The sequence below is a fragment of the Bombina bombina genome, chromosome 6 (assembly GCF_027579735.1).
Source record: "Bombina bombina isolate aBomBom1 chromosome 6, aBomBom1.pri, whole genome shotgun sequence".
NCBI lineage: Eukaryota > Metazoa > Chordata > Amphibia > Anura > Bombinatoridae > Bombina > Bombina bombina.
The window spans coordinates 349,348,863-349,372,435 of record NC_069504.1 but is presented as its reverse complement, the minus strand read 5'-3'; positions in this window follow the sequence as shown (position 1 = coordinate 349,372,435).

Here is a 23,573-nt window from a genome sequence, read left to right as displayed (position 1 = left end):
AGCGTTTTAATTTAACCAAATACTAAGCCAAAATAATAATGTCTGTTACTAGAAGTGAATCCAATTAATCTATACATAGTATTGAAATATGTTCCCCAAAATCACACGTTTGTCAGGCAGAAACGCTTAAAATAGAAGCCATTACTCACCTTAAAAAAAGATTAAGTATTAAGGGAGAATTAGACGCTTACATTAAGATGCTGAAGACTAAGGCCAAAAATATTGCAAATAATATATGGTGTGGCAAAACCGAAATATTTCAAGGGCTGTTAAAATTGGGCCAACCTCAAAAGCCGAGGAAACGAGATGAAATAATTTTCAAAACTTGGGGTCTGCTCCTCTATGTGAACGATGAAATTTACAATAGGATTGAAGTACAAAACTCACAATTGGAGCAACTGAGGGATGAAAATTATTCCTTAAGGTTAGATGAGGAAGAGGCAGAACGAGTGCAGGATAAAATTGATGAGTTTGCCCAAAACATGGCCACTTTACAAAAATATAACCAGAGTTTAATAGCTCAAATAGATGATTTGCATAAACAACTCGCACAAAGCCAAAGAGAGTTATGTGGTTTAAAAAGGCTGTATTGTCATAATGAAAACCCCTTTATTAGCAATGAGAATTATGCAGATAATTTTAAATCCCTTAAAGAATTGATGAGAAATGAACTGCAGAAAATTAGGAAATAATTTAAACAAAGAGCCCCTATTGGGTCAGAAATATACTTCCCAAATAGACAGTCACCTCAGGTTATAAATTCAGGGAACTGCTATACTTCAAATGAGGGGGGGAAAGCTCTAGTAGTGAGTCAGAGGGTGGAGCCAGCTACCCAAATAACCCCCATGATGCTAATATGCGTAAGGGATCTCCCCACAATAGAAGGGCAGATAGGGAACGCTCCAGCCCCAAAACTAAGGTCCCTAGGAAAGCCCAAGATACGCACAATAAGGTATATGACACCCCTAAAATAATGACATTTTTAAATAGTGCAGTACTAAGTTTTCCAACAAGGGAACCAATTCTATAATTGACCACTTAGTGACCTATGAAAATGCTTTATCCATAATCAATGTTACTATTGAGCAGTCAAAAATTGAATTTCTGCCCTGGGTATTTGAGGGTAAACATCACAAATTCTTTGCTTCACCAAAGGATATGAATATTCCATTCCTGGAGTGAAACAAAAATTCAGTGCAAGAAGGAGTGCAAGAATATCACACTAAAACCTCTGCGAAAATAGCTGTATAAGGTTTAAAATGTAGTGCCAATCAAAGCCCTATATAATTTCTTTCTATACTAAAAAGTGGGTACAGTATGGCCGAGATTACCCCATATTTAAAAGCTCAGAATTTGTGAATTTATTTTACGAAGCATTGCCAGTACACATCAGCTAGAGATTTTGATGAGAACAGTTCATTGGACTGGCTGATCAAAGAGAGTACAAATTATTCTCTATTCAGCAGTCAGGTGAACAGGGGGTTAAAAGGGAACCAAGGCCCAGCCCCAAAATTTTGGCAGAAACTAGGGTGTCACCTAGCCCCCTCAATTTGGAGTCTAACAAGAAAACTTATGCGGAAGTGGTCCGAGAAAACAGGCCTTCCCCACAAAGTTTTTTTTTTTTTTTTATAATCAAAGTTTTTTATTGAGGTAATATCAAATATACAAAACATCAAACAGTATACATTCAGCGTCTTGCAACAATACATAGCACATATGTTATTAATAAAACATTGGCTGTAAATACGAAATACAACTTTTACATTCTGAGTTTACCTCTTTTCTATTTCGTTTCCTATGTCATAACACAAAAAAGAGTCTTTCAGTAATTCAAGCATCCTGAATAACTTATACATCCGATAGAGTGATAGACTAAACATAATATAAAAGTGTATTTATTATCTAAAACTATACATAATATAGGAAAACATAATATGTTGCTCCTATTTGATAGATACGGTAGGTAAACAGGTTATGAAATATGTAATAAACTGTCATCAGATTCTAGATAAATAAGGAAAAGGAATAGGAGCAACTTATGACAATAGAATAACGACAGCGGATAAATACCGCCGATTTGTTCACAAAGAATAGGGGTGAACAATAGCCAAGTAGCTGAACTTTATATAGTAATACAGCATTCATTACACAACAACATATATATAATATAGAGTCACCCCCTCCCCAGTGTAAATATATAAACAAGACAGATTTTACACCTTGAAGTACTATAATTAACATCGGATAGACGTCTCTTTAGTTTAAAGTAAGGGGAGAGGGGGGGGGGAAGGGAGATGTGCAAGTTAGATCAGAACCCTTTAAGCTATAAAACACAACCCAAGAGTCACTGCAAGCTGCATAACGGTGGCCAATCCAAACCTAATTTAGAAGCTATGTATTAACAGTTATATCAATAGTATATAGACATATGATAACATATGTACAGTTGAGTAAATATCAGTAACACTAAGTATAGTTAAGCAACCATTACTGTATGTAATAAAGGTTGAATATAGCCCACCAGAAGCTCAACTTGGTATGGGGGAAGGGATTGGAAGCTCATCTATAGACGGTGCCAAATAAATACTGAGGTTTCTTACTAGTGGCATTGGATATAGATATTTTAGCCATATCAATCTGCCCATCAAACCTAATTACCTTTAATAGAAGTGTATATGCAGACTTGGAAAGACATTTAACTTGCAATGAGCATACTCCAAGATTTCAATTGAAAAGCCCCAAAGTTGTATAATAACAAAAACAAAGTCATATTACAAAAACATTAAAAGCTATAGGACAGGCCCATGTATAACAAGTCAGACCAACTATATAATAACTTAGTAATCCCCTGTCACATATGCAGAGATTCCCGCTGTATATATCTGATGCATACCAGAAGCCTATTATTAAAACAGCACAATATCAGGTAGGACTATAAGGATTAACTGTATGGGAGCATTGAGATAGTATTAAGATATCAAACTTTATCAAGGACATAGCTCTGTAACGCCTGCAAGGGCCAGAGAGATATAAAATGATGTAACCATATTCACTAGAATAAGCACATGTCCAAGTAAACCACATATATATAAAATAGTACATGAGGACATGTCCCTAGCACAACACAAGATGGCACCATTTGTAAACAGTAAGAAACTAGAGTGCTGATATATATATATATCAACTACAATGTGTGTCTTAAGTGAAACAAATCTGAATAGATCAGTTAAAATATAAAAGATGCACTAAAACTGGAACAAGGCCTTGCATGATGGCGCACATCACATAGTTCTCAAGTAGACAGTATGGGTAAATATTTTAAAAAACTAGGGAAAGATAGGGACCCATTATCAGACAGTGCAGTCGTCATCTATGCTCTAGGTGTAAAATCAGTGTCCCAGAAATAAAGTTCTATATTGAGATATATTGTCTAGCCAAATATAAACCCGTAAGTCCAGCAGAATACATTAAATGTACTTAATAGCAAGGGGGTAAATTAACAGAGCTGCACAATCAGTTAGGGATAGGTAAATACAGGACAGCTGAACATCAGGCTAATACAGCTTTATCTAAATAGGTCTCCTTATTTAGGGCTAGATTACATAGCTAGCTTACATGTTGTTGCGAGGGAATTAGCATAGAGGCCTTACATTGTGTAGGAATAAACATAAAGCTTGCAACTGTTCCTTTTAATGATCTGAGGCAGTTCCAAATAATACGCGATAGGAAGAAGTCGCCAAAGTATATACATGAGATCCCAGACATTAGGCATATCTAGTAATAAGTATATTCCCCCTTCATAACAGAATCCTTAACTTAATATGAAATCTGAAAAACTGAAAACAGACATCTTTAATCACGCTCTACTAGAGGGACAAGCAGAGGAGTGCGTCTGAGTCTAATATATAACCCTTAAGTTACTTTATGAGGGGAGACTCATATAAAGAATAAGTGAGAATGCATAGCCAGTATTAAGCATATAGGTTTACCAATATCCTAGTTATCTCCATTACACAGTGAGCTTAATAGCAAATAACCCCTCTGGGATGGAAGGCAGGCGTGTGGGTGATTTGTGCTATAGGAGAAATTAGCAGCTTGGATATGTACCCTCTACTTAATATAAACATGTACTGCTGTAAAATGTGTGAGGCAGAGGATAAATACATAACATAAGAAACAAACTAGCATCCTTTCAGAATATTAACTAAAAATGTTGTGAACCAAGGACTAGATACGCTAAACAGACTATAGAATAATGTAATAGATAAACTGAGTCAATTAAGCCACATTTATATAGTTCGTAGGCCATGTTCTCAGGTTCCCTGGAGAACCGTCATTTAGTCCGTTATTGGTAAGATCTTCTACAGTCTGCTATAAGTTAATGGCTATATGGCCAGGTATAACCAAACGTTGCTCAAACTCAAGCATATCATACTAGCTGGAAAGAATTTACCCCACTCCGGTCTTGAGGTCTGATGACCGACACAAAGGGACCTGCAGGGCACGCTGTAATACAGGACGGCAGGCATGTCCCAGGAGCGCTACAGGATCAGTCCTAGTAGGCAGGTGGGGACACAGATGTAAAGTCTGGCTTGATTGTTGGTCGAACCTACTGCTGTCACCGCTGCCCTCCAGGCGATCCAGCCCGCTCAAAGTATAGTGCGCTTTAGCCTGCAGCGGCCCAAGGTATATATTACCTAGCCGGTGATCTCGCGCTCCATGCTCTATTGTAGATTGAGGCTAGGCTGAGAGGACGGAAGGAGCCGATATCTTCTTAGTGAGAAGGACAGCCTGCAAGTACACGGCATTAGAGTGCGATGTCGCCGTAGCCCCAAATTCCGACCGCTGAGTCATCTCAGGGAACTGGTCCAGTCTTTGGCTTAGTTTACAATGCCGAGAGGGCAATGCAAGCTGGCTAGAGGGTTTCCGTGCTTTTTCCTGGGCCCCGGATGTAAATGCAGTGTGGGTTCTTCTGTAATGCACGGGGTCAGGGTCCGGAGCTCGGCATTCTGACGGTGGGGCGCAGGCGGAAAGTAGCAGCCTTAAATCTTCTTTCAAGCCCTGATGATGCTTCTTTAAGAGTTGTAGAGCGCTGCGTTCCCAAGAGTTAAGGGCCTCTATAACAGTCATGTTATCCATAGCAGATGGCGTCGGGAAACCCCACGTGGCGCAGCTTAAGTAGAAATGACCGCTAGACATTCAGCCACCAACTTGTCTTAAGGGTCTTTAGAGGCACAATAGTTCACAGTTACTCCCTGATATAGCAGGCAAAAGTTTAAGCCCTTAATGGATGTATTAAATCATATTCTTATATCCAAGGGCCAGGAGCTTCATAGAAACACGTCTGGTTCTTTCTGTAGTTGGCTCCGCCCCCCCCCCCCACAAAGTTTTAACTCTGGCCCTCCCCAATCACGGGCCGAGGTGCAGAGAGAATATACTCAAAATGGGGGGCATACCCAAATAAATAATTATGCCCATAGAGATGAAAACCCAGAAGGTTATCGGTATCCCTGTAAAAATAAATACCAAAAGTGGCGAAAATACTCTCAGAGTAACCAGACACCCCAAGTAAATAGTGCTCCCCAAGATATTAATGCTGAACAAGTTGAACCCCAAAGACAACCACGTCAAAATAGAAACAATAGCTATGATTCTGAGGGATCCCAAGGATCCAGGAATCAATACCCTGGGATATCAAAAAATCGGTTCATGGGTAAAAAGAGTTTGTATAGTCAAGTGGGCCAACTTAGTACACAATTAAGTCAATTATGTACACTATTTACTAATATGAGTCAAGCTTTGACGGCTCAGCACCCTAATAAACCTTTTTAGGGGTACAGCCAGGTTGCCAGCAGTGGGCCACAGGCACAGTCATAAAAACTGCAGTATTATCTGAGAGAGAGGGGAGAGATATACCAAATAAAATGATAAAATGTCAATAATGGTTCTCTCCTTGCAGCTCAGATATGGACGATTTAGCCGTGATGACGAGCAACCTCAGCCTGGAAGCTCTATTAAACCTCTTCCTTTGCAGTTTTCTCCTAACCTTATTCCCACAGATGCAGTACACAGGCACCCTGTCAACCCTATTACAGAGGGAAGGACTGGTAAGAATGAAGTTTCTTATGCATCAGGTAACGTGGCGAATACAGGTAAAACGTGGCGAAGCCCACGGATATGTAATCATGCTAATTTTATGTTTGAAATGGTAGAAACTGCAGGAAGATATTATGTATGTGCTGAACTCCAGGATTCAGTTACTAACCCTATCACGGGATTAATTGATACTGAATCTCAGGCAACTATTTTATCCCACAGGTACTACACACAGCATCCCACAAACCTAAAATAAAAGAATTTGATGGTTCACTAATAGGTGTTGGGGTGACTCTCTCAAAGTCTACAGTACGGCATGGTTAAAACTAAGGCTGGGTAACAGGGTAATAAGAAACAACCAAAAAGATAGAGAGGGGGAAACTAGCACCTAAGCTGACCTAAACTTATGCTTGAGAACATATGCGTAAAGTTCAAAACATACCCAAAGCCATATAGCCTGATTCACAGTGTGACCCAGTGTTATTAGATTCAAAAGTGTAGTTTCACTTCGCTGTACTTAAGCGGTCAAGAACAGTTCTGTATGTATAAGTAAATCAATTGTATCCGAAAAACACAGTTCCCGAATGGGGTATGCGGTTATGAACGGGTGTCTCACCACCCAGAACAGAGTCCCATAACATAACATAGGATAACATACATTGCCGCTGATAGATACAAAGCCCTTCAGATGTTACTCACTTGGCGTTTCTTCGTAGCGGCAGTCGGCGTCCTCTCCCCCTTTGCTCAGTGTCGCTCAGGTCCCGCCTTCCTCCAAGATGCTTCCGCGGGTAGAGCCTATCAGACACGAGCCGACAACCGTGTCGTCATGGGTGGACTGCCAATCAAAGCGCTCCAAAAACGGCAAGACGAAGAGTAACACAGGCTGCGTGTGAGAGATCCTCCTCCGTATCCAGCTGTCATCCGGTCACACTGGCTTAGTATAGTGAGGGTATATATGAGTTATAGGTCAGGCAGGTGCTGGTGCTCAAACAGGCCCATAACAAAGTTCCAATGAAAGAAAGTCGAGCAAACCAGCAAATATAAATAAAACGTAACTTTTATTCCAAAACTTTAAAAAGCAGGATCACAGTGACATCCTATGAGAATGATTAACACCTCGGAGCTGGCAGGCTTACGCGTTTCGGCATTGCGCCGTAGTCATAGCATAGTTTGCCAGTCCCAGGTGTGCAATTTATACACAATTCCATTATTCTATTGGTTAAAAAAAAGATAGAAGGACATGTGATTAAAACAAAACACGCCCACAAGGGTAACTGTTAAATAACCGTGAAAGAACAAAGTGGTTTATATGTAACAGAGCTAAACACACATATATGTTGAAGATACATTAATAGGGTAACTAATTAGTGAATAAATCCACATTTGACTAAAGATCAGGTACAGAGACGGATTAGATAGGAAGCCATATTTATAGGAATAGTTAGCTGGATATTTAACACAGACGCTATGAACCCAAAAGGGGAACTGCATACCCTTGCTGTTATATAACCTTAGCAAAGGATAGTGTTTGGGAACTACACAAATTGTTGCAATAATGCATGATTATACATAATAGCTCATACAAAAACATATATATGAGGACATCAATAATATATATTTATAATATTGCTGTAGAGGCTGTAATAGCCTCGATAGTGTAGTTACCCGGACACTAGTGCTACTCAGCAAATAAACCGAAACTTATAGCATGAGATGGGAAGGGAACAGCAACCAGCTAAAACTATTACTAGTATATTGGATTTATATATTCCACATATGCATATAGTATAGTAAAAATATAGTTGTAAACCAATACCCAAAAACTACTTCCATCGATTGATATGCATACAGAGAAATACACAAATACACAAATATATATATATATATATGCATATGCAGAATACACAAACCTGCACATAAACACACATATACATATGCGCAAAGGGGTCTCATAGAGGACTAACCACATGTTGGACTATGTGGTCAGTGGTCATGAATATCTAACTTGATGATTAAACAAACTCCTATAAAGGGACGGCTATATTCATCCATAAATAGAGAACATGAATATATATATGTTCATGCAGGTATGGACCTCATAGCAGTGTGTTCATTCCCAGTAATTAATAAGATCAAACTCTGAGTTTAGACCTTTTGGTACTTTGGTTTCTAATTTAAAGATCCATAGCATCTCTCTTTTGTTTAGCAAGGTCTCTCTATTCCCTCCTCTGCGTGGCCGTGGTATCATGTCAATTGGCTGCCATGAAAAACAAGACAAGTCTTGTTTGTGGAACTTTGCAAAATGATTTACTAGAGGAGTGGTGGCCTTTCCCACTCGTATAGTAGATAGATGTTCTCTCACTCTGGATCTTATGTCCCTAGTGGTGAGACCAACATACTGTTTGCCACATTTTGTACATGTTATACAATAGATAACAAATTCAGATGTGCAATTGAGACAGAAATTGATCTCATACGTTTTGCCAGTCACAGTGGAGCTGAAGTGGTCTGCTACAATAAGGTATTCGCAGGCTCCACATCTTGAGCTCCCTCATCTATAGGATCCCTTGCTTGTTAACCAAGCACTGCCTGTGGATGGTGGTTTTTTAAGGACTGTAGGTGCTAGTATGTTCCCTAATGTACGATTTCTACGGTAGGAACATCTTATTCCATTTTGGATACAACCTATAAGTCTGTCGTCAGCGATGAGCATGTTGAAATGTTTCTTGACAATACCAACCACTTGCTCATATTGGTTACTATAGTCTGTTACAAACGTTACTCCATTGCTGACAGGAGTAGCGGAATTTGGGGATTTATCCCTTAGCATCTCAGTTCTATTTAACCTAGAGACCTCCCCATAGGCTCTACGAATAGTCCTACGTGGGTAGCCTCTTCTTCTAAGGCGACCACAGACTTCATCCATTTGTGCCTTACAATCAGTAACTTCAGAGCAGTTCCGCTTTGCCCTAATCAGCTGTCCCTTCGCTATAGCGTAAGGTACAAATTTCGGATGGCAGCTTGAGGCGTGCAAAACGGAATTGCCCGAAATAGGTTTCCTGTACAGACTAGTGGTAACCTGACCCTGGTCAGTACCACTTAAAGTTATATCCAGATAATTTATACAATTCTGATGGGTCTCAAATGTGAACTTTATACCCACATCATTGTTATTGAGGTGATCGACAAATGACATAAGTTCACTCGGATCTCCCTCCCAAACAATGATCAGATCGTCGATAAAACGACGGTAAAAAAACAATATTAGTGCCTATACCTATTGGTATCTCCAAAGACGTGGGACAGCTCCCACCAACCCATAAATAGGTTGGCATAGGAGGGGGCAAACTTGGCCCCCATCGCCGTCCCACCTCTCTGGAGATAAAAGGTATTCTCAAATTCAAAGAAATTGTGTGTCAAAAGAAACCTGAGAACACGTAGAATGTATGCCTGGAAGCCACACGTGAGATCTGACCATTCCCTTAGAAAATAAGCAACCGCTTCCATCCCCTTGTCATGGGGGATGGAGGAGTAAAGGGCGATAACGTCTATGGTAGCCCACCTGTGGGTCCCAGACACCCACTCGAATCCTCTCATAAGATTGACCAAATGCTTTGTGTCTCTGAGCTGACTAGGAAGAGCTACCACAAAAGGCTGAAGGATCATATCTATCCATTGGGATAGATGCTCAAAGAGGGATCCTATTCCGCTAACGATCGGACGACCTTTGACATTAGTCAGGGACTTGTGCACCTTCGGGAGATGGTGGAAGGCCGGTGTTACAGGGTTATCAACATATAGATAGCCCGCCGTATCAGGGTCTAGAAACCCCTCTTCCATTCCATCATCCAGAAGGTGCGCAAGCTCTTTTTGAAAGCGAGTATTGGTTGACAAAACGCTATAAGAATCACTGTCTTCCAATTGTCGAGTAGCTTCATTGATGTATTGATCCTTATCAAGGACCACTACAGAGCCCCCTTTATCCGCATTGCGGATGACAATATCTGTATTACTTGCTAGCTCTTGGAGGGCCTTATACTCATCCCTACTTAAGTTGTTCCTTGGCTTAGTTAGTGACTCTGAAAGAGTTTTTAGATCTTTGGTGACTCTATCATGGAAATTTTCAATTATGCCCCCCCTACTGTGTAAGGGATAAAATTTAGATGGTGGTTTCATACTTTTTACTTTATTTGTCTGGGTAGCAATAGTAGAATTATCTCCCTCCTTCTGGAGGTTAGATAAAGTGATCAAATCACATGACTCGGAGAAGGGTAAATTGGTGTTCAAATCTATAGTGACCCATTTATTAGGAACAACAACAACCGGTGGTTCAGCAGCACTAGCTCCTGAAAAATGACATTTTAGGGTGAGATTGCGTACTAGTCGATTCACATCGACAATGGTTTTAATTAAATTAAAATTGGTGGAAGGAACAAACCCCAGACCTTTGCCAAGTACACTAAGCTGGGTATCAGTAAGAACTGTGTTAGACAAATTGATTACACAGTCTATTTGTATTTCGTCTGTTGTTTTTCTCTCAGGTTGTAAGCCTGCTTCTCTGCTCTGTTCTTCCCCCCTCTGTCCGGTTTGCTCTGGGGGCGGGAAAAAACCTGTTCTAACTGAGACTGGTCTCTTGCAGACTGTGTGGATATACCCATTTGTGTCTGCATATCCAAATTACTTGTAGTGCTAGTGTTAGTTGGCAAGGTGTTGGTTGTACTAGCTGTATATTTATTAGAGTTAGAGCTGTTCTTAGATCTTACTGACTGTATAATATTTATTGGTGGATTATCAGTAGTGTTATCTGTTGCATTCTTTAGTATGCCCTTAACTCTACTAGGTGTAGGTAGGTCATCTCCACTAGTAGCTGAACCCTCTTCTCCTGATTCTGCTTCTGTGTCAGAAAATGTAACCTGATTTTGTCGTCCACCCCATCTCCTGTTTCTGCGTCTCCTGTTTCTAGACCTATTCCTATTTTGTAGTCTCCTGTTGACAGTACGTTGGTCATGATTCCATATATATACTGTATGAGAATCATAGTCTGTCTGGTCACGTATGTACTTGGAATGTTTTATATCTATCACTTGTTTCCTAACATCAATTATGGTGTTCCTGAGTATCAAATCAAACTTAGCATAATCAGTGTTACTCTGTCTTAAATTAAATTCAGATTGTAACAAGCAGGTAATAAGACACCCTGTCATTATAGTGGATCTACCAACTGATCGTTTAATTATTGGTAGTCATCTCCTGAAGCGATTAAGTACCATAATAGATTGCATAAATAATGTAATTTGGTCACAAGTAAAAAGGTCTATTAATTATGAGCGGTCGGGCATATCTCGCACCCGACATAACTGTCATGTAGTGGAAGAGAAGCCAGATGCTGTGGAGATTCATTTCAGGTATGACTCTATACCTGAAATCACTATCCTACAAATAGATAATCAGACTCCTTTAAGCAGCTCTGATGGTAATACTTTTAAAATATAGTAAATATTTCCTTAGACGGCGATGTATTAAAGGGATACTAAACCCAATTTTTTTCTTTCATGATTCAGATAGAGCATGAGATTTTAAGCAACTTTCTTATTTACTCCTACTATCAATTTTTCTTTGTTCTCTTTGTATCTTGATTTGAAAAAGCAGTACTGTAAGCTTTAGAGCCAGCCCATTTTTTGTTCAGCACCTGGGTAGCACTTTCTGATTTGTGGCTAAATGTAGCAAACCAATTAGCAAGCACTACCCAGGTGCTGAACTAAAAATGGGCCGGCTCCTAACCTTTCATTACTGCTTTTTCAAATCAAGATAACATGAGAACAAAGAAAAATTGATAATAGGAGTAAATTAGAAAGTTGCTTAAAATCTCATGCTCTATCTGAATCATGAAAGAAAAAAATTGGGTTTAGTATCCCTTTAACCATATACCTCCACAAGGGGGACACTAAATCCCCTAAAGGGGGAGATCATTCGCAATTCCTCTTGGAAATTGCGAAAGTTAAGGATGATCTATTTATCCCTATGCAAGTGCATAACCTTGGTAAAACCAAGTATGCTAAATTGAACCTAAAGGTACATAAAACCCAAAAAAAATATTTCATGATTCAGATAGAGAATACAATTTTAAACAACTTTCCAATTTACTTCTATTATTTAATTTGCTTCCTTCTCTTGTTATCATTTGCTGAAAGGTTTATCTAGGCAAGTTCATGAGCAGCAGAGAACCTAGATTCTAGCTGTTGATTGGTAGCTGCATAGATATATTGAATGTGATTGGCTCACCCATGTGTTCAGTTAGAAACTAGTAGTGCATTGATGCTCTTTCAACAAATGATACCAAGAGAATGAAACAGATTAGATAATAGAAGTAAATTAGAAAGTTGTTTAAAATGGTATTCTCTATCTGAATCATGAAAGAAAAATGTTGGGTTTCAAGTACCTTTAAAACATGAAGCTAGCTACATAAGCGAAGGTTTATTAGCGCAGATCGCTGAACCTAAGGTGATGACCTGGACGACAAATGTAAAAGCTATATCATCACAGCTAAGTGTTTATTATCTATATCCATAGCTAATAAATCAGCGAAGCACCTGTTTTTACTTTTAAATACACCACATAATAAAATATATATTGGGAATGATCTCTTACATAGATATGCCATACAAATAGATTTGAAGTATTTCAGGATGAAATGCGGCCCTGAAATCAAATCAGCAATTACCATATGCTGTGAATATGCAGGTGTCTAACAATGTTGTAATCCCTGCTGGCGCTGATAAATTCCTCTTATCCTTACAGGTAAAAAGGAGGTCAGAAATTAAAAACTTCTGAAACACTAATATGCATCTCCCATAGGATGCAAAATCTGGGTATAACAATGACCCATACTCCTACGGTAAATATTGGAACTATTTCAAAACATGTTATTGTGCATAACATAACCCCACAGGATATAACCTTTTCCAAGGGAACTACCATAGGATATGCGCTGGAATCGAGTTATTACACTTTTGGATTCCAGAATAATGTAATTGGGCTAATACCTGAAGGATACTTAACTGAAGAACAGTTAATAAAACAATGCTTTGCACCTATGCCAGAGGGATTGTTTACAATTCAGTCTATTTATCCCTTCCGCTTGTTTAAAATTGAAGAAGCCTCCCTGGTATTTGATCAGTCGATCAAAGAGCAAGAATACCCCAATACCCAGAATCATGGGGGCAATGTAAATTATAATCAACGGGATCTCACCTCTAGGTTGGAAGAAGCCTATTAAATAGGACAGCCTGAAATCTTTCCAGGATTTCAGCAAATAGTTGAAGAGCAAATCTCCTTAGCTAATGGCTGTTCCAGTGATGATGAACGCCGACAGCTACCAGAACTCCTGATGGAGTACAAGGATATTTTTGCTAGGGATTCTTATGATTGTGGGACTACAGACCTGCACATTGCAAGAATCCAAACAGATCCCAATGCACCACCTGTCTTTGTTAAACAATACAGACTTCCTTTAGCCTCATATGATTCTCTTGCAGAGATCATAAGGAATCTGGAAGAAAGGGGTATTATCCGACAGGTGCATAGCTCTTATAACAATCCTATTCTAGGTGTTCTTAAGCCCAATGGATAATGGCGTTTGTGTGCTGACTTAAGACAGCTAAACAAACAAGTGTACATATCCGGCTGGCCTGTGCCATATATTGACCAGTGCCTAGCACAGATGCAGGGATCCAAAATATTCACTGTCATTGATTGTGCACAGGGATATTTGACCATAAAGGTACATGAGGAGGACCAGTATAAGCTTGCATTCTCATTCCAAAAGGTCCAGTATGCATTCCAAAGGCTCCCGTTTGGATACATACATTCAGGACATGAATTTGCAGTATTCATGCCTAAGGCTACGCCTGATGCACTGGAAAGGGGGACCTTATCTTATGTTGATGATGTTTTAATCAAAAGCAGACATTGAAAAACATCACAGAACTTAAACACGTCCTCAGCCAACTTAAAAGGTGGCAGGTGTCAAATTATCTCTACAAAAAGCTCAATGGTGCCGCACTCGTGTAAACTTCTTGGGACATGAGGTTACTTCTGAAGGGTTAAATCCTCAGAAGAAAAAGGTGGAAGCTATAATAAATTCTAAGAACCCAACTAACTTAAAGGGACACTGAACCCAATTTTTTTTCTTTCGTGATTCAGATAGAGCATGAAATTAAATGACTTTCTAATTTACTCCTATTATCAAATGTTCTTCATTCTCTTGGTATCTTTATTTGAAATGCAAGAAAGTAAGTTTAGATGCCGGCCCATGTTTGGTGAACAACCTGGGTTGTGCTTGCTGATTGGTGCATAAATTCATCCACCAATAAAAAAAGTGCTGTCCAGAGTACTGAACCAAAAAACCCCCAGCTTAGATGCCTTCTTTTTCAAATAAAGATAGCAAGAGAACGAAGAAAAAATTGATAATAGGAGTAAATTAGAAAGTTGGTTAAAATCTCATGCTCTATCTGAATCACAAAAGAAAAATTTGGGTTCAGTGTCCCTTTAAAGGAATTGAGATCATTCCTGGTATGACTTATTATTCTCGCAAATGTATTGATAATTATGCAGAATTAGCTAAACCACTGCTACTTCTTCTAAAGAAGGATGTGAAATGGCACTGGAATGAGACTGAAGAGACAGCCATCAAGGAGCTGAAGAGAAAATTCACTCAAGCACCTTGCTTAGCGTACCCTGAAGGGGGTAAACCCTTCTACTTAGAGACAGGTTACACAGATATAAGCATGAGTTCTGTTTTCTACCAAAAGCATGATAATTTAGGCAAAGTCGTTGCTTATGCAAGCAAAACTTTATCCCCAGTAGAAATAAAATTTAGCAATTGTGAAAAAGCCCTCTTATCTACTGTATGGGATCTACAAAATATCTGCAGCTATATACACAACGAGAAAATTATTGCAGAAACGGCCCACCAGCCTTTACTATATCTGCAAAGTGAGAGAATAAGAGATGGAAATTTGTCTAATAGCCGCATAACAGCTTGGACTATTTCCTTACAAAGCTGGCCTTTAGAAATTTGCTACAAGCAAAATAAAAAAAATCCAGTCGCACAGGGGCTTGCTGAGCTCCACGACTGTACTGCTAAGGATCATGGGGAAGAGTTATTAGAAGATGATTTCCTGGAGGAACAATTGCTTTCCCCGTATAAAATATACAATGAGGACCATTGTCAAACATTACCTTGGGTATATGTTGATGGTTGTTCTTACCATGCCACTATTTTTTTTTATTTTTTTTTTAAATCTTTTTTTATCAGGTTGTTTTTTTTTCATACATAAAAAGAGAAAAAAAGAGAGACATAAAATAACAAAAAAAAGGTTAAAACCTATAGAGTACAAAAACTAAGTTTTGTGGAGATACAGCTCCCATAGTATCAATATTTTGAAGGAGCTCCTAATCTACACCTGTAGCAGAAATAAAAGGTTTTACTGCAAAATCCAAATCATACATCTTGGTTTACATTACTAGACTTACTATAAATCTCATGAAAACAAAAAAAAATCTTTCTTTTTGTTTTCCACATAGATTTAAACAGCTATCAATCTTGAACCATAGAATTGCTTAGAAAAACGTTATAGATTAGAAAAGAGAGAGGAAGGGAGAGAGGAAAAAAAAAGGGAGCGAACCCCCCCCCATCAGGCACAACCTATATCTCTCTGTACAAAGAGATCCATTCTGGCGGGAAATGATTTAACAAGACCAGCTCTGCAAAAGAGTCTGAACTCAAGAACGGTGACAAAATTTGTTTTCGAGTTGCACACGAATAGGACTTAATTATTAGTAACCAACCATTTAGAAATGTCTTTATTTTTTTTCTGAAGCTGTCTGATGGTAATAAGATTCAAAAACAATCTGGCCTTGGATTTCCTTAAGAGCCAGAGGGAAGGAAGGGGCCTTACGAGATTTCCAGTTCTTAAATATCATATGACGTACAATCAAGATAATGGTATTAACAATATTGGCACATAGGGTTGGGCTCAAATGTTGAGTATATAAAAAAAGATAGATTCTAACGTAAATCTAATTGTAAGGTTAAATAAATTAGACACACAAAACACAACTTTTTGCCAAAATTGAAGAATCTTAGGACAGTACCATATCATATAACACATATCTGCTGATGGTAATCTGCAAAGTGGACATTCTGGGGCCGTAGTTGGGAACATTTTAGGCGTTCTATAAGGGGAGATATAATAGTTATTAAACAATTTGAAATGGGACTCTCTCCAAGACGTAGAGATTGTACAATGATTAAGAGCCGAAAAACTAGCTATAATTTTATCCATGTTGATATCTGGAAAAATATATATCTACCTATTAATTATTTTACCCATAGCCAGGGCACCCTGTTTAGCCAACATAATATTGTATATTAATGAAATGGAGGCATTACCCATGATAAATCTCGAACAACATAACTCAATATCAGACCATGCTAGAGGCAAAGAAGCAGGACAGTGCAGACTATTTACAAAATGACGAAGTTGTAGGTAGGCAAAAAAAAGTCTTATTAGAGATGCCACATTGTCTTACTATGTTTTGAAAAGAAAACAGCTGACCGTCTTCAGACATAATTTGTGCAATTATTTTCCTTCCATGATATAAAGGCTTTATTATAAATACCTGGTGTAAATTGTGGGTTCCCTATAATCGGAAGAAAATCTGAAAAGCTTGGATCAATTTCCATCAACATACAGCATTTCTGCCAAGCCGAAATTATATTTTCTTCTGTTAAGTGTGATCAGTCCACGGGTCATCATTACTTCTGGGATATTACTCCTCCCCAACAGGAAGTGCAAGAGGATTCACCCAGCAGAGCTGCATATAGCTCCTCCCCCCTACGTCACTCCCAGTCATTCTCTTGCACCCAACGACTAGATAGGATGTGTGAGAGGACTATGGTGATTATACTTAGTTTTATATCTTCAATCAAAAGTTTATTATTTTATAATAGCACCGGAGTGTGTTATTACCTCTCTGGCAGAGTTTGAAGAAGAATCTACCAGAGTTTTTACTATGATTTTAGCCGGAGTAGTTAAGATCATATTGCTGTTTCTCGGCCATCTGAGGAGAGGTAAACTTCAGATCAGGGGACAGCGGGCAGATTAATCTGCAAAGAGGTATGTAGCAGCTTTTATTTTCTGACAATGGAATTGATGAGAAAATCCTGCCATACCGATATAATGTCATGTATGTATATTTTACACTTCAGTATTCTGGGGAATGGTACTTCACTGGAATTACACTGTGTACATAAAACTTTAGCCTATTTTGCAGGGACTAGCAACAGGCTTTTTAATAACTCTTAATTTATGTTAAACGTTTTTGCTGGAATGTAAAATCGTTTTCATTTTCTGAGGTACTGAGTGAATAAATGTTTGGGCACTATTTTTCCACTTGGCAGTTGCTTGATCTAATTTCTGACAGTTTCTGATCTCTCTCACTGTTGTGTGTGAGGGGGGAGGGGCCGTTTTTTGGCGCTTTTGCTACGCATCAAAAAATTTCAGTCAGCAGCTCTTTGTATTTCCTGCATGATCCGGTTCATCTCTACAGAACTCAGGGGTCTTCAAAACTTGTTTTGAGGGAGGTAATTCTCACAGCAGAGCTGTGAGATTGTAGTTGACTGTGATAAAAAACGTTTATTCTGTAATTTTTTTTCTGCTATCAGAGTTAGTTGTCTTTGCTAATGGGAACAAACCTTTGCTAAAGTTGTGTTGTTTACAAGGATTGATGCTATAACTGTTTCAGTTTATTAATTTTCAACTGTCATAAATCTTCTGTGCTTCTTATAGGCACAGTACGTTTTTCATAATATTTTACTAGAATTGTATTCCAAGTTGCAAGTTTATTTGCTAGTGTGTTAAACATGTCTGATTCAGAGGAAGATACCTGTGTTATTTGTTCCAATGCCAAAGTGGAGCCCAATAGAAATTTATGTACTAACTGTATTGATGCTACTTTAAATAAAAGTCAATCTGTACAAATTGAACAAATTTCACCAAACAGCGAGGGGAGAGTTATGCCGACTAACTCTCCTCACGTGTCAGTACCTGCATCTCCCGCTCGGGAGGTGCGCGATATTGTGGCGCCCAGTACATCTGGGCGGCCATTACAGATAACATTACAAGATATGGCTACTGTTATGACTGAAGTTTTGGCTAAATTACCAGAACTAAGAGGCAAGCGTGATCACTCTGGGGTGAGAACAGAGTGCGCTGATAATACTAGGGCCATGTCAGATACTGCGTCACAGCTTGCAGAACATGAGGACGGAGAGCTTCTGTCTGCGGCTGACGGTTCTGATCCAAACAGATTGGATTCAGATATTGCAAATTTTAAATTTAAGCTGGAGAACCTCCGTGTATTACTAGGGGAGGTGTTAGCGGCTCTGAATGATTGCAACACAGTTGCAATACCAGAGAAAATGTGTAGGTTGGATAAATATTTTGCGGTACCAACGAGTACCGACGTTTTTCCTATACCTAAAAGACTAACTGAAATTATTACTAAAGAGTGGGATAGACCCGGTGTGCCATTCTCACCCCTTCCGATATTTAGAAAAATGTTTCCAATAGACGCCACCACACGGGACTTATGGCAGACGGTCCCTAAGGTGGAGGGAGCAGTTTCTACTTTAGCTAAGCGTACCACTATCCCGGTGGAGGATAGCTGTGCCTTTTCAGATCCAATGGATAAAAAGTTAGAGGGTTACCTTAAGAAAATGTTTGTTCAACAAGGTTTTATATTGCAGCCCCTTGCATGCATTGCGCCGGTCACGGCTGCGGCGGCATTCTGGTTTGAGTCGCTGGAAGAGACCATTAATTCAGCTACTCTGGATGACATTACGGACAAGCTTAGAGTCCTTAAACTAGCTAATTCATTCATTTCGGAGGCCGTAGTACATTTAACTAAACTTACGGCTAAGAATTCAGGATTCGCCATTCAGGCACGCAGAGCACTGTGGCTAAAATCCTGGTCAGCTGATGTTACTTCTAAGTCTAAATTACTTAATATACCTTTTAAAGGGCAGACCTTATTTGGGCCTGGTTTGAAAGAAATTATCGCCGACATTACAGGAGGTAAAGGCCACGCCCTGCCTCAAGACAGGGCCAAACCTAAGGCCAGACAGTCTAATTTTCGTTCCTTTCGGAATTTCAAAGCAGGAGCAGCATCAACTTCCTCTGCTCCAAAACAAGAAGGATCTGTTGCTCGCTACAGACAAGGCTGGAGACCTAACCAGTCTTGGAACAAAGGCAAGCAGGCCAGGAAACCTGCTGCTGCCCCTAAAACAGCATGAATTGAGGGCCCCCGATCCGGGATCGGATCTAGTGGGGGGCAGACTTTCTCTCTTCGCCCAGGCTTGGGCAAGAGATGTCCAGGATCCCTGGGCGCTGGAGATAATATCTCAGGGATACCTTCTGGACTTCAAATACTCTCCTCCAAGAGAGAGATTTCATCTGTCAAGGTTGTCAACAAACCAAACAAAGAAAGAGGCGTTTCTACGCTGTGTACAAGAGCTTTTGTTAATGGGAGTAATCCATCCAGTTCCACGGTCGGAACAGGGACAAGGGTTTTACTCAAATCTGTTTGTGGTTCCCAAAAAAGAGGGAACTTTCAGACCAATCCTGGACTTAAAAATCCTAAACAAATTCCTAAGAGTTCCATCGTTCAAGATGGAGACTATTCGGACAATTTTACCCATGATCCAAAAGGGTCAGTACATGACCACAGTGGATTTAAAGGATGCTTACCTTCACATACCGATTCACAAAGATCATTACCGGTACCTAAGGTTTGCCTTCCTAGACAGGCATTACCAGTTTGTAGCTCTTCCATTCGGATTGGCTACAGCTCCAAGAATCTTCACAAAGGGAAGTGCTGGTTGCTCTTCTGGCGGTACTAAGACCGCGGGGAATCTCGGTAGCTCCGTACCTAGACGACATTCTGATACAAGCTTCAAGCTTTCAAACTGCCAAGTCTCATACAGAGTTAGTACTGGCATTTCTAAGGTTACATGGATGGAAGGTGAACGAAAAGAAAAGTTCACTCGTTCCACTCACAAGAGTTCCCTTCCTGGGGACTCTTATAGATTCTGTAGAAATGAAGATTTACCTGACAGAAGACAGGTTAACAAGACTTCAAAGTGCTTACCGCACCCTTCATTCCATTCAACACCCGTCAGTGGCTCAATGCATGGAGGTAATCGGCTTGATGGTAGCGGCAATGGACATAGTACCCTTTGCACGCTTACACCTCAGACCACTGCAACTGTGCATGCTAAGTCAGTGGAATGGGGATTACTCAGACTTGTCCCCTTCTCTGAATCTGGATCAAGAGACCAGAAATTCTCTTCTATGGTGGCTTTCTCGGCCACATCTGTCCAGGGGGATGCCATTCAGCAGGCCAGACTGGACAATTGTAACAACAGACGCCAGCCTTCTAGGTTGGGGTGCCGTCTGGAATTCTCTGAAGGCTCAGGGACAATGGAGTCAGGAGGAGAGTCTCCTACCAATAAACATTCTGGAATTGAGAGCAGTTCTCAATGCCCTCCTGGCTTGGCCCCAGTTGACAACTCGGGGGTTCATCAGGTTTCAGTCGGACAACATCACGACTGTAGCTTACATCAACCATCAGGGAGGGACAAGAAGCTCCCTAGCAATGATGGAAGTAACAAAGATAATTCGCTGGGCAGAGTTTCACTCTTGCCACCTGTCAGCAATCCACATCCTGGGAGTGGAGAACTGGGAGGCGGATTTCTTAAGTCGTCAGACTTTTCATCCGGGGGAGTGGGAACTTCATCAAGAGGTCTTTGCCCAAATACTTCATCAGTGGGGGCAAACCAGAGATAGATCTCATGGCGTCTCGACAGAACGCCAAGCTTCCTCGTTACGGGTCCAGATCCAGGGATCCAGGAGCAGTCCTGATAGATGCCCTGACAGCACCTTGGGACTTCAGGATGGCTTACGTGTTTCCACCCTTCCCGATGCTTCCTCGATTGATTGCCAGAATCAAACAGGAGAGAGCATCAGTTATTATAATAGCACCTGCATGGCCACGCAGGACTTGGTATGCAGACCTGGTGGACATGTCATCCTGTCCACCTTGGTCTCTACCTCTGAAACAGGACCTTCTGATACAGGGTCCTTTCAAACATCAAAATCTAACTTCTCTGAAGCTGACTGCTTGGAAATTGAATGCTTGATTTTATCAAAACGTGTTTTTTCTGAGTCAGTTATTGATACCCTAATACAGGCTAGGAAGCCTGTTACCAGAAGGATTTACCATAAGATATGGCGTAAATACATATATTGGTGCGAATCCAAAGGTTACTCTTGGAGTAAGGTTAGGATTCCTAGGATATTGTCTTTTCTACAAGAAGGTTTAGAAAAGGGTTTATCTGCTAGTTCATTAAAGGGACAGATCTCAGCTCTGTCCATTCTGTTGCACAAACGTCTGTCAGAAGTTCCAGACGTTCAGGCTTTTTGTCAGGCTTTGGCCAGGATTAAGCCTGTGTTTAAAACTGTTGCTCCGCCATGGAGTTTAAACCTTGTTCTTAACGTTTTACAAGGCGTTCCGTTTGAACCCCTTCATTCCATTGATATAAAGTTGTTATCTTGGAAAGTTCTATTTTTAATGGCTATTTCCTCGGCTCGAAGAGTCTCTGAGTTATCAGCCTTACATTGTGATTCTCCTTATTTGATTTTTCATTCGGATAAGGTAGTTCTGCGTACTAAACCTGGGTTCTTACCTAAGGTAGTCACTAACAGGAATATCAATCAAGAGATTGTTGTTCCTTCTTTGTGTCCAAATCCTTCTTCGAAGAAGGAACGTCTTCTGCACAATCTGGATGTAGTTCGTGCCCTAAAGTTTTACTTACAGGCAACTAAGGAATTTCGACAAACGTCTTCCCTGTTTGTCGTTTACTCTGGTCAGAGGAGAGGTCAAAAGGCTTCTGCTACCTCTCTTTCTTTCTGGCTTCGTAGCATAATTCGTTTAGCCTATGAGACTGCTGGACAGCAGCCTCCTGAAAGAATTACAGCTCATTCTACTAGAGCTGTGGCTTCCACTTGGGCCTTTAAGAATGAGGCCTCTGTTGAACAGATTTGCAAGGCTGCAACTTGGTCTTCGCTTCATACTTTTTCCAAATTTTACAAATTTGACACTTTTGCTTCCTCGGAGGCTATTTTTGGGAGAAAGGTTCTTCAGGCAGTGGTTCCTTCTGTATAAAGAGCCTGCCTATCCCTCCCGTCATCCGTGTACTTTTGCTTTGGTATTGGTATCCCAGAAGTAATGATGACCCGTGGACTGATCACACTTAACAGAAGAAAACATAATTTATGCTTACCTGATAAATTCCTTTCTTCTGTAGTGTGATCAGTCCACGGCCCGCCCTGTTTTTTAAGGCAGGTAAATATTTTTTAAATTATACTCCAGTCACCACTTCACCCTTGGCTTCTCCTTTCTCGTTGGTCCTTGGTCGAATGACTGGGAGTGACGTAGGGGGGAGGAGCTATATGCAGCTCTGCTGGGTGAATCCTCTTGCACTTCCTGTTGGGGAGGAGTAATGATGACCCGTGGACTGATCACACTTCAGAAGAAAGGAATTTATCAGGTAAGCATAAATTATGTTTTTAAATGTGACCAAGCACAGAATATTAGCAGGTAGTATTTTAATAGGGCAGTGTAAGATTGCTTTCAACGAGAATGGGTTACAGAAGAAACTTTCAATGTCATACGAAGAAAATATATTGGACTCTGTAATCCAATCAAAAGCTATCTTAATCATAGCTGCCCAATTGTATAATTTAAAATGGTATCTACTATACTAAATGGATGTTTTTGTAAACTGCCGGAGATTTTTTAACCCCGAGCAATTAGCGTTTTTGATAATTAATCCTATAACCTAAAAAAAGACTAAACTCTTGAAGACAGCTCCTGATCAGAGGAATGGATTGCCGTGTATTATGAAGAAACAGCAGTAGATCATCGGCATAAAGTAACAATTTTAAAGTCTGAGAACCTAATGCAATGCCTGTCATCTTCTCTCTTAATTTAATAGATAATGGTTCAAGTGCAATATTAAATAAAAGGGGTGACAAGGGGCAACCTTGCTGTGTTCCTCGTTTCAATATAATTTTGTCAGAAAGAGAATTATTGATCAAAAGGTAAGATATTGGGGAGCTATATAATTTCTGAACAAAATATAAAAATTGTTTTTTAAAACCAAACTTGCTCAAAGCGTTAAAAAGATAATCCCATGAGATAGAATTGAAAGCCTTTTCAGCATCTAGGGTCAGAATTGCTATATCCTGGTTCTCCTCCTTATCGAATTTATCGAAATTCCAACAGTAATCTAAAAAAGTAATCACACTCCGTATATGTTTAGTAGAATTTCTAGATAACATAAAGCCAACTTG